Raw genomic sequence first — 11,893 nt, forward strand, 5'->3', positions numbered from 1 at the left:
TGAAATAGTTCTAACTTCCAAGGTTCTAACTCCCTGAGGAGGACCCTGCTTCGCCTTTAAAGGCAACTTCTTCATCAGTCGGTGAAGGAGGCCCTTAATGGCTGAGGCTTCACTGAGACAAACATCCTCCAAAAACCTTATTTATCCACTTATTGCACACCATAAAACCAAATAACATGTGCTTTTTTTTTTTTTTTTTTTTAAGAAAACAGCAAAATAGGTAAACCTCAATTTCCGGAAGGCGCAGATGAGGGCCTCTTGAATGCTCTGAGCTTTTCTTTGTAAACGGGATCTCGCCTCTTGTTTGCTGCGCTGCTCCCCGCTCCTCTGCCAACTCTGGTCCAGGTCAGCTGTTTCAGTTGCTCCAATGCTGATTCTGGTGTTCCGATGACCTTCACCGCATAACCTCTCTTGGACATATCTGCAGTAGCTTCCACCACGGTGTTGTAAATTATAGTTCCTTCAGTGTATTTAACCTTCAATCGAGCTGGAAAGAGAGTCTGAAAGGGGATCTGCTGCTCTTTCAAAATCCTGCGCGCCTCTGTGTTTTCTCTTCGTCTCTTTAGGATGATAGGAGGGTAGTCATGGTCTAAACTTACTTGTGTGCCCTTACATGCAAATCCTTTTTTCTGCCATGCCTTACGGAGCAAAAGTTCTTTGGTCTTAAAGCTGAGGAATTTCACAATAATAGAGCGTGGGGGTGCCTCGTCCGGTGGTGGAGGACCCAGAGAGTGATGCGCCCGTTCGATACGTATGTCACACTCATCTTGGGACAGCTCCAAGCCATCACGCAGCAGCTTTTCCACAAACTCACTCATTGTTGGAGAGTCCCGCTCTGCCGTCTCGGGTACACCATAAATGCGGACATTTTCCCTTCTTGTGCGGCTCTCCAAGTCCATTAACTTATCCTCCAACCTTATTTGTAACTTTATTATTTCCGTCATGGCGTCCTCCGTGTTCTGAATCCTCTCCTCCGCCTTCTCAATCCGTCCTTCAGCCTCGTCCATTCTCGCGCTCATCCTGGTCATTTCTTCCTTAATTTCCCACAAACTCACATTGTTTTCTTGGCGAAAATCCCTCAATTCCTGAAGTACCATGTCCATGCTGGCCATGTCGTTTCACCATGTGGTAGCAGTCCACCTGTTTGCGGCCTCATGTCGAGCAGTGAGTCACGTTAGCACTAGCAGGGAAACTAGCGCTATTTTCCAGGTTTAAGCACCCACTATGTTGCTCTGTCTAAGCGTTAGTTATGGTGTATTTCGCTTACCCCCTCGCTAAACTAACACTGAATTGCGTTGTCTAAATTGGGTAATGATGTTAATTTCACAGGTTTTCGTGAGGAGCCCGTTCACAGTGCTGCCATCTCGGTGACGATCACACCGGAAGTCTGAATTTGGGCCTTTTATAGAGTGTGTGGACATCTCCTGAATGAATGATTGACTCCTTTTATTCGAAATTGATTCATTGAACTGAATCAAAAAGGCTTACAGCACACCTGGTATTCCCAGGCAGTCTCCCATCTAAGTACTAACCAGGCCCGACCCTGCTTAGCTTCCTATTTCAGGCGTGCTGAGGGAGGTGTGGCCATAAGCCTATTGTCCAGTTGAATTCTGGCCTTTTATAGAGTGTGTGGACATCTCTTGAATGAATGATTGACTCCTTTTATTCGAAATTGATTCAATGAACTGAATCATAATGGCTTACAGCACACCTGGTATTCCCAGGCGGTCTCCCATCCAAGTACTAAGCAAGCCCGACCCTGCTTAGCTTCCGAGATCAGACGAGATCAGGCGTGCTGAGGGAGGTGGGGCCATAAGCCTACTGTCTGGTTGAATTCGGGCCTTTTATAGAGTGTGTGGACATCTCCAGAATGAATGATTGACTCCTTTTTGTCTGAATTGATTCATTAAACTGAATCATAATGGCTTACAGCGCACCTGGTATTCCCAGGCGGTCTCCCATCTAAGTACTAACCAGGCCCAACCTTGCTTCGCTTCCTAGATCAGCCGTGCTGAGGGAGGTGTGGCCGAAAGCCTGTTGTCCAGTTGAATTCGGGCCTTTTATAGTGTGTGGACATCTCCTGAATGAATGATTGACTCCTTTTATTCTAAATTGATTCAATGAACTGAATCATAATGGCTTACAGCACACCTGGTATTCCCAGGCGGTCTCCCATCTAAGTACTAACCAGGCCCGACCCTGCTAAGCTTCCGAGATCGGGCGTGCTGAGGGAGGTGTGGTCGTAAGCTTATTGTCCAGTTGAATTCGGGCCTTTTATTTGTTTGTGTGGACATCTCCTGAATGAATGATTGACTCCTTTTATTCGAAATTGATTCATTGAACTGAATCAAAAAGGCTTACAGCACACCTGGTATTCCCAGGCGGTCTCCCATCTAAGTACTAACCAGGCCCGACCCTGCTTAGCTTCCGAGATCAGGCGTGCTGAGGGAGGTGTGGTCGTAAGCTTATTGTCCAGTTGAATTCTGGCCTTTTATAGAGTGTGTGGACATCTCCTGAATGAATGATTGACACCTTTTATTCGAAATTGATTCAATGAACTGAATCAAAAAGACTTACAGCACACCTGAGATTCCCAGGCGATCTCCAATCCAAGTACTAACCAGGCCCGACCCCGCGTAGCTTCCGAGATCAGGCGAGATCGGGCGTGCTGAGGGAGTTTTGGCCGTAAGCCTATTGTCCGGTTGAATTCGGGCCTTTTATTTGTGTGTGTGGACATCTCCTGAATGAATGAGTGCCTCCTTTTTTTCTAAATTGATTCAATGAACTGAATCATAATGGCTTACAGCACACCTGTTATTCACAGGCGGTCTCCCATCCAAGTACTAACCAGGCCCGACCCTGCATAGCATCCGAGATCTGGCGTGCTGAAAGAGGTGTGGCCGTAAGCCTATTGTCCAGTTGAATTTCGGCCTTTTATCGAGTGTGTGGACATCTCCTGAATGAATGATTGACTCCTTTAATTCCTCTCCTTGAAATGCCACCTTAACGTGGTGGAGGGGTTTGAGTACCTTAGTGACCCTAGGAGTTATGTTGTCTGGGGCTATATGCCCCTGGTAGGGTCTCCCAAGGCAAACAGGTCCTAGGCGACGGGTCAGACTAAGAGCGGTTCAAAAACCCCTTAATGATGAAAGAAATCGTGTGTTCTGTGACGTCGCCCGGCATGGCGCAGCCGGGGCCCCACCCTGGAGCCAGGCCCGTGGTTGGGGCTCGTTCGCGAGCGCCTGGTGGCCGGGCCTTTCCCCATGGGCCCAGCCCGAACGAGCGACATGGGGCCGCCCTCCCGTGGGCTCACCACCCACAGGAGGGACCATAAGGGGCCGGTGCAGAGAGGATCGGGCGGCAGTCGAAGGCGGGGGCCTAGACAACCCGATCCCTGGACACGGAAACTAGCTCTAGGGACGTGGAATGTCACCTCGCTGGCGGGGAAGGAGCCTGAGATGGTGCGTGAGGTTGAGAGTTTCCGACTAGAGGTAGTCGGGATCACCTCTACGCACGGCTTGGGCTCTGGAACCACACTCATTGAGAGGATGGACTCTTCACCACTCTGGAGTTGCCCATGGTGAGAGGCGGCGGGCTGGTGTGGGTTTGCTTGAAGCTCCCCAGCTCTGCCGCCATGTGTTGGAGTTTACCCCGGTGAACGAGAGGGTCGTTTCCCTGCGCCTACGGGTCGGGGATAGGTCTCTCACTGTTGTTTGTGCCTACGGGCCGAACGGCAGTGCAGAATACCCGACCTTCTTGGAGTCTCTAGGAGGGGTGCTGGAAAGTGCTCCGACTGGGGACTCTATCGTTCTACTGGGGGACTTCAACGCCCACGTGGGCAACGACAGTGACACCTGGAGGGGCGTGATTGGGAGGAACGGCCCCCCTGATCTGAACCCGAGTGGTGTTCAGTTATTGGACTTCTGTGCTAGTCACAGTTTGTCCATAACGAACACCATGTTCAAGCATAAGGGTGTCCATCAGTGCACGTGGCACCAGGACACCCTAGGCCGCAGGTCGATGATCGACTTTGTTGTCGTCTCATCTGACCTGCGGTCGTATGTCTTGGACACTCGGGTGAAGAGAGGGGCGGAGCTGTCAACTGATCACCACCTGGTTGTGAGTTGGATCCGATGGCGGGGGAGGAAGCTGGACAGACTCGGCAGGCCCAAGCATACTGTAAGGGTCTGCTGGGAACGTCTAGCCGAGTCTCCTGTCAGAGAGATCTTTAACTCCCACCTCCGGCAGAGCTTCGACTGGATCCCGAGGGAGGCTGGAGATATTGAGTCCGAGTGGATCATGTTCTCCACCGCCATTGTCGAAGCGGCCGCTCGGAGCTGTGGCTGTAAGGTCTCCGGTGCCTGTCGAGGTGGCAATCCCCGAACCCGGTGGTGGACACCGGAAGTAAGGGATGCTGTCAAGCTGAAGAAGGAGTCCTATCAGGCCTGGTTGGCTTGTGGGACTCCTGAGGCAGCTGACGGGTACCGACAGGCCAAGCGGACTGCACCCCGGGTGGTTGTGGAGGCAAAAACTCGGGCCTGGGAGGAGTTCGGTGAGGCAATGGAGAAGGACTATCGGCTGGCCTCGAAGAGATTCTGGCAAACCATCCGGCGCCTCAGGAGAGGGAAACAGTGCCCTACCAACGCTGTTTACAGTAGAGGTGGGCAGCTGTTGACCTCAACTGGGGATGTCGTTGGGCGGTGGAAGGAGTACTTCGAGGATCTCCTCAATCCCGCCGTCACGTCTTCCATTGAGGAAGCAGAGGATGAGGGCTCAGAGGTGGACTCGTCCATCACCCGGGCTGAAGTCACCGAGGTGGTTAAGAAACTCCTCGGTGGCAAGGCACCGGGGGTGGATGAGATCCGCCCTGAGTACCTCAAGTCTCTGGATGTTGTGGGGCTGTCTTGGCTGATACGCCTGTGCAACATCGCGTGGCAGTCGGGGACAGCGCCTCTGGGATGGCAGACCGGGGTGGTGGTCCCTCTTTTTAAGAAGGGGGACCGGAGGGTGTGTTCCAACTATAGGGGGATCACACTTCTCAGCCTCCCCGGGAAAGTCTATGCCAGGGTTCTGGAGAGGAGAATACGGCCGATAGTAGAACCTCGGATTCAGGAGGAACAGTGTGGTTTTCGTCCGGGCCGTGGAACACTGGACCAGCTCTATACCCTCTAAAGGGTGCTGGAGGGTTCATGGGAGTTTGCCCAACCAATCCACATGTGTTTTGTGGATTTGGAGAAGGCATTCGACTGTGTCCCTCGCGGCATCTTGTGGAGAGTGCTTCGGGAATATGGGGTCCTGGGTCTTTTGCTAAGGGCTGTCAGGTCCCTGTACAACCGAAGCAGGAGCTTGGTCCGCATTGCCAGTAGTAAGTCAGCCTTGTTCCATGTGCATGTTGGACTCCGGCAGGGCTGCCCTTTGTCACCGGTTCTGTTCGTAATTTTTATGGACAGAATTTCTAGGCGCAGCCAGGGGCCGGAGGGTGTCAAGTTTGGGGACCACACGATTTCGTCTCTGCTCATTGCGGATGATGTTGTCGTGTTGGCCCCTTCAAGCCAGGACCTTCAGCATGCACTTGGACGGTGTGCAGCCGAGTGTGAAGCGGTGGGGAAGAAAATCAGTACCTCCAAATTCGAGGCCATGGTCCTCAGTCGGAAAAGGGTGGCTTGCCCACTTCAGGTTGGTGGAGAGTGCCTGCCTCAAGTGGAGGAGTTTAAGTATCTAGGGGTCTTGTTCACGAGTGAGGGAAGGATGGAACGGGAGATTGACAGACGCATCGGTGCAGCTCAGAGTAGAGCCGCTGCTCCTCCACATCGAGAGGGGTCAGCTGAGGTGGCTTGGGCATCTGTTTCGGATGCCTCCGGAACACCTTCCCGTCCCAACGGGAGGAGACCTAGGACACGCTGGAGGGACTATGTCTCCCGGCTGGCCTGGGAACACCTCGGTGTCCCCCCGGAAGAGCTGGAGGAAGTGTCTGGGGAGAGGGAAGTCTGGGCATCCCTGCTTAGACTGCTGCCCCCGCGACCCGGCCCCGGATAAGAGGAAGATGATGGTATGGTATGGACTCCTTTAATTCAAAATTGATTCATTGAACTGAATCAAAAAGGCTTACAGCACACCTGTTAGTCCCAGGCAGTCTCCCATCCAAGTACTAACCAGGCCCCACCCTGCTGAACTTCCGAGATCAGGCGTGCTGAAAGAAGTGTGGCCATAAGCCTATTGTCCAGTTGAATTAGGGCCTTTTATAGAGTGTGTGGACATCTCCTGAATGAATTATTGACTCCTTTTATTCGAAATTCATTCAATGAACTGAATCATAATGGCTTACAGCACACCTGGTATTCCCAGGCGGTCTCCCATCCAAGTACTAACCAGGCCTGACCCTGCTTAGCTTCCGAGATCAGGCGTGCTGTGGGAGGTGTGGCCATAAGCCTATTGTCCAGTTGAATTCGGGCCTTTTATAGAGTGTGTGGACATCTCCTGAATGAATGATTGACTCCTTTAATTCAAAATTGATTAATTGAACTGAATCAAAAAGGCTTACAGCACACCTGGAATTCCCAGGCGGTCTCCCATCCAAGTACTAACCAGGCCCGACCCTGCATACCTTCCGAGATCAGACGAGTTTGGGCGTGCTGAGGGAGTTGCCCCCGCGACCCGGCCCCGGATAAGCGGAAGAAGATAGATGGATGGATGGATGGTTGTGGTCGGTCTAGTAAATGCATTTGTCCATTTTGGTATTCCCTGTGCACGAGGGATCCGATTGGCTGCATTGAGTATTCCTTGATAGAATATTGGATCTCGTTTACCGAGGTTGGTGTTAACTTGGAAGTTTTGTAATCGCAATGTTTCATCTTGTTTGGTGTGCATTTGGGCGAACGCTTACATTGCGTTGTTAATATGGTTCTTTGGGGAGGCCTACTCTTTCGGCTTTTCCCTTTGTGCTGAAATTGCAAAATTTAATTTTCCTAATGGCTGGCACACGTGGGAGTGGTAGCCTGCTAACTTAGGTGTTTAAGAGAATATTGTCCGAAATATAATTAGAGGAATAGCTCAGATATTGGTATAATGATGATTCTGTGATTTGGTAAAATATGGTCTCGTGGTTTCGTAATGAGGGGTTAAAATAGTGTTTTCTCTCTCCATGTATGGAGTGGGATGCAGACGATAGCGAAAGTTTTTAGTATTAAGATAACATGCTGTTTTCCATGAAGACTGGATTCAGCCAATATAGTCATAGTCTGCAAAAGAGGGTAAAATGACTATGGCCCGTTTATTCCCCAAATAGCCAAAGCCAGTTTATTCCCCGTTTAAATTAACCCGTAAAATTAGACGTCCTATTTTAAATGCTAAATTGAGTTTGGTTAAATAATATAGTTTCTCTATAATATAGTGTTTTCCAACGATAACTGGGATAATACTTGTGTTTTTAAAACCAGCGCCTGCTACTCGTTCATGGAATTTAAATTCTGGAATGGTACATTGACTAGTGGACAAATAGGGTATTGATGTAACGGTGTTTAAGGCCTACACTGAGTTCCCTTTGGATTACTTATTGTACCTTGATTATAGTGACGTCATAAATCTGTTTTCTGCCTGGATTGCCATTCTTAAGAGTTTCTTAATTTCCACCATAATGTTGAGTTGTTGTATGATAAGCACATTTTTACAAACTGCGAAAATATTAGATAGGTTGGACACTAAATCTAAAATCTTCAGTTAATGAACGATGTAGGCTAAATTGATAGGATAGTCTGAGGACCATAAACGAACATTTGGCCTTTTTAATGGCCTACCATAAATGGGTGGAGCTCAGAGTAGCAACCTTTCCCATTACATCAAGGTAGCATATTACTAAGGGTTAAATTTGAGTGTTCAGGCTGTTCTCACCCGTGTGTAATTTTACCAACACAAGCATGTTCAGTTTTGGCATGATAAAACATTATGTGAAAACTGAGTAAGTTTTCCTTTTGGTTGCTTTAATGTTTAAATTTATGATTTCGAATCAAATTGTAGTAAGGGTGGAGACCTTGAGTCATCCAACATTGTTAATTGTTGTAATAGTACAAATTCGATGTCTAATAGTACAAATTCGATGTCTTTGCACGAGATATGCGTGAAAGTAGTGATTTTGGCTGACCGCCACTATTTTGAATGACATAGACTTACATCTAAAATTGAGTGAATTCCCTAGACTTTAGGAGGTAAATTGAGTCATGATGTTTGTTGGTCTCAACTTAGTTTGGCCATTGCCTGTGGAAATGCTAATTTTGATATGCTAATTTGGGAGATGTTTCAATATGCTTCCTTCACACGAGCGACCCGTGTGGTGTAATCGTTTTTTTGATTTTATTGAATTCATGTTAGAATTTTATTTTTCATGTCCGTCCAGTAATGATTCTGCTTTCACTTTGAGTCATTTCCGTTGACTGTCTTGAAAGCAAGGGGGGATTGTATGAAATGATTATCTATAGTGGAAAAGAGTTGAACTTAGAGTTCAAAGCAAATTAAATAGGTACTTAAAGAAGTTATGTGAATAATCTAGTTTGTCTAATTGGGTTTTTGAAAAGTATGTTTTATGCGAAATCTAACATGGTTATGGTTGAGTAGAATACATCTTGCCATTTTGAAATGGTTTAGCTAAGCAATAACTAATTTGATGGGTGTGTTACTGTTCAGTTAGTTTAATATTTGATTAGAAGTAATCATATTAATCTCATGCATTATGGAATAAGTGGGTAAAAACGTGCATGGAGCACATTTTGTTATTCCTTACATGTTTACTAAATTTTGCCATGTTTTAATTGATATTGAGAAAATAATTCTGCATCAAGTTATATTTCTGGAAAAGCAAGTTGAGAATTCTTACACAGTCTAAAATTGCATAAAGAGAGGTACAGACCCACTGTACCACTCCACTCACTGGAAAAAAAAAAGTTTGCGATGGATTTTAACTTGTTTGGACTCTTTAGAAGAGAAACAGACATTATCAAAATTGGGTATTCTAATTCTAATTTAAGTTCTGTCCTAGTAGGCAATCATGGTAAAGTTAATGGTTAACAGGTTTCTTTGAGGTGAATGAAGAGAAAAAAGGTTGTTTTACTATTGTCAATGCCTGGGTTGTTTCTCAAGATAACACCAGTGTCCCTTATTGATAAGGCCAAGGTCTGTTCTTAGGTCAGTAGACCACCCCCCACTCCAGGGAGAGCCCTGAGGTGATGAAGGCGTAAAAGGGGGGTCATGATTTATGACAGGATTTCAGAGTGTGTTTGATGTGCTAGGATAATAAGAAGAGATTTGGAGACATTCACACTCATCTTGTAGAGAAATTAGGCTAAATAACAGTTATGTTAGCTGACCTTCAAGATGGTGTGAAATGTTTGATTTGAATTAAGGTATTTGATCCTTTATGTGGAACAATGGTGAATTTGATTGTAGTTCCGATACAACACAATCAGATGTAAATTATATAGATGAACTGAGGATTGTTCATGAACTGCTCTTAGAGAGTGATACTTCAATGTAAGCAAACTATATTAACTGATGAGTTTTTGGAACAGTAATGAGATATGTGAAATTGTGTTCTTCTGTTCTTCGTGTTGGTTGTTAAACCAACTATAGAAAAGAGTGGAATTGTTATTTTGCTACACTAGCAGAACAGAAGCACCAGAGATGTTAATGTTTTAACGATACTGTTATTGATTTCAACTGTTCTAATCTATTTGGAGAAAAGAAGTAGAGAAATATTGGAAATATAGGGTTTGAGTGTTTGATTGTGTGTGACTCTAATGTATCAGCGAGATGCAACAAGCTAATGATGTACTGTGCAGTTGCAATTAATCACATTCAGATACAGGACACTTGAAAGCGATTCGACAAGAGAGGACTTGTTGGAGCCCAGAGAGAGACTGAGCTTGGCTTAAAAGGACAACTGTGAGGTGGCTGAGGTAACCTCCGGTCAAGAGGATGGAGGCACTGCTGAGTGAGGAACCTGGGGTCGACGACACGCAACAGGAGTGTGAAAGCTGTCTACCAACTCCCATTGAAGGCCTGCTGTACAACATTGAGCCTGGAGACTGGGTAGTCATCAAGGACTGCAAGAGAAAGCACTGGAGCAAGCCACGCTGGTTGAGTCCATACCAAGTTCAACTGGTCACTCAGTCTGCGGTCAAAGTTGCTGAACACCACACACTGTAAGAAGGCTCCATGATTAGAAGATACGGCGAAAGAATAGGTAAATTGAAGTTACCTAAGGGTGGCGTGGGTTGTGGTGCTAGTAACTATCAACTCCAACACAGCCTGCGACCATGGAGCCGGAGAGACAAGAACCATGGAACTCCTTCAGGAGGTCTGGAGGAATGAGATGCACCTGATTTTTAAGTATTATCATTGTCATACCGATAGTGTGGATTTTTAATGCGCACTGTGATGATCATGGACAGATTGTAAATATGACACCTAATGAAGCAAGGAAAGAGGCATTTGTACACCATGAGAAGAGGCCCGAACCACGGATATAGACAGGGTCTGATTTCGAACAGACTTTGTTAATCTCTTGTGACATGATGAGCTGCCCCCGTATGGGGATTGCTATGTGCTGACAAGCCCAGTATTGAAGGATAATGAGTGGTATTGGACTCACCTGAATACAGGAGGGAACTCTATGTTCCCTTCACACCATTTTTCCAACCATGTGAATAGGTGGAGATGTTATGATGATGTTTATTGTACTGCTAACATTTCCAAACCTCTAGGAGTAATCCAGGATTACTGATGTTTCAGTACCAATGGGGATGCCACCACTTGCAGATCACCCGACTTCCCTAAAGGTAGACCCGCTATGATATGTCCCTTAACAGTTGCACGTACTACGGTAGTTCCTACTCCTGCACCACGTCGTTCTGAACCAGGTAGAGTAAAGAGAGGATAATGGTTGACTGTGCAAAACACAAGAACATGACTAATTGTTGGATTTGCCAACACATACCAACATCTTCACGGTCTCCTATGTTAACCCCTAACCCATTTTCAGTAGCAGACTGGCAGGCATATGGTTGGGCGGATGTGGCAGCACAAATGATGCCGCCAGATAAGGACTGTTATTCCCCGTCAGCCATTCCTGACCGGCAGAGTGGGGCTAACATTGGATTTGGTCCATATGGTAATGGTCCAGGAGCAGAACATTTGTGATGACTTTGGAAGTACATCCAAATGGAACCATGGAGAGGACTTTTCAGTGAATCGAGCAATTGGCATGAGGGGACTTTGTAACAGTGATAAATTGAAGGATGCTTTAAGTGATAGGTGTTTATGATGATTTTAACATAAAAGTTTTGCTGTACAATGTTATGATTTTGTATGATGACAATGTGTGATCTTAGATTTTGTACGGAAGGTAATGATCTAGAAGAATGTAAAGGAGGATTCAGGCATTTCAGATTTGTTCAGTTCTCTAATCATTAAGGGTAATGATATTGACTGGGTCATGTTGTTAAAGAGTACTGTTTTGTTGCAGTCTACATCCTAATAAGTGAACTGTTTAAGGTTTGATACCAAGGTTTGACATGGTATCAAGAGGATGGATTGTTGTGGAAATTTCTTTATACAATGTATTCTCACTGAGTAAAGGACTGAGTCCCACTGTTAAGATAGGTAGAGGAATGTGGGGGATCTGGTATTTGCATAGGGGGCATCTATTGTCTGTCCAGATGCAGATCAATGGGTTTTGGGACAGGATAGTAGAAGATACAACAGGGGGCAGTAAGGTCAGTTGGCCCCTTTGGGTAAACACAACAGTAAACATTGTGGCAGAAAGGATAAGGTGGGGGAAGATAGCATTTGACTTGTGTGATGGAACAAAGGGAATGTGTCTGTCGAAATGATGTTTTTATTTAGA

General features: G+C 46.4%; 5 pseudogenes; all 5 read right to left on the minus strand.

Annotated features, from left to right (window-relative positions):
* Positions 1-1,697: 1,697 nt before the first annotated feature.
* Positions 1,698-1,818, minus strand: LOC114839568 (annotated as a pseudogene).
* Positions 1,819-2,137: 319 nt separating this feature from the next.
* LOC114839581 lies at positions 2,138-2,248 on the minus strand (annotated as a pseudogene).
* A 106-nt stretch (positions 2,249-2,354) lies between these two features.
* Positions 2,355-2,465, minus strand: LOC114839578 (annotated as a pseudogene).
* Positions 2,466-2,570: 105 nt separating this feature from the next.
* Positions 2,571-2,691, minus strand: LOC114839585 (annotated as a pseudogene).
* Positions 2,692-6,318: 3,627 nt separating this feature from the next.
* Positions 6,319-6,429, minus strand: LOC117594777 (annotated as a pseudogene).
* Positions 6,430-11,893: the final 5,464 nt, after the last annotated feature.

This window comes from Esox lucius, chromosome 7 (genome assembly GCF_011004845.1).
Source record: "Esox lucius isolate fEsoLuc1 chromosome 7, fEsoLuc1.pri, whole genome shotgun sequence".
NCBI classification, from domain to species: domain Eukaryota; kingdom Metazoa; phylum Chordata; class Actinopteri; order Esociformes; family Esocidae; genus Esox; species Esox lucius.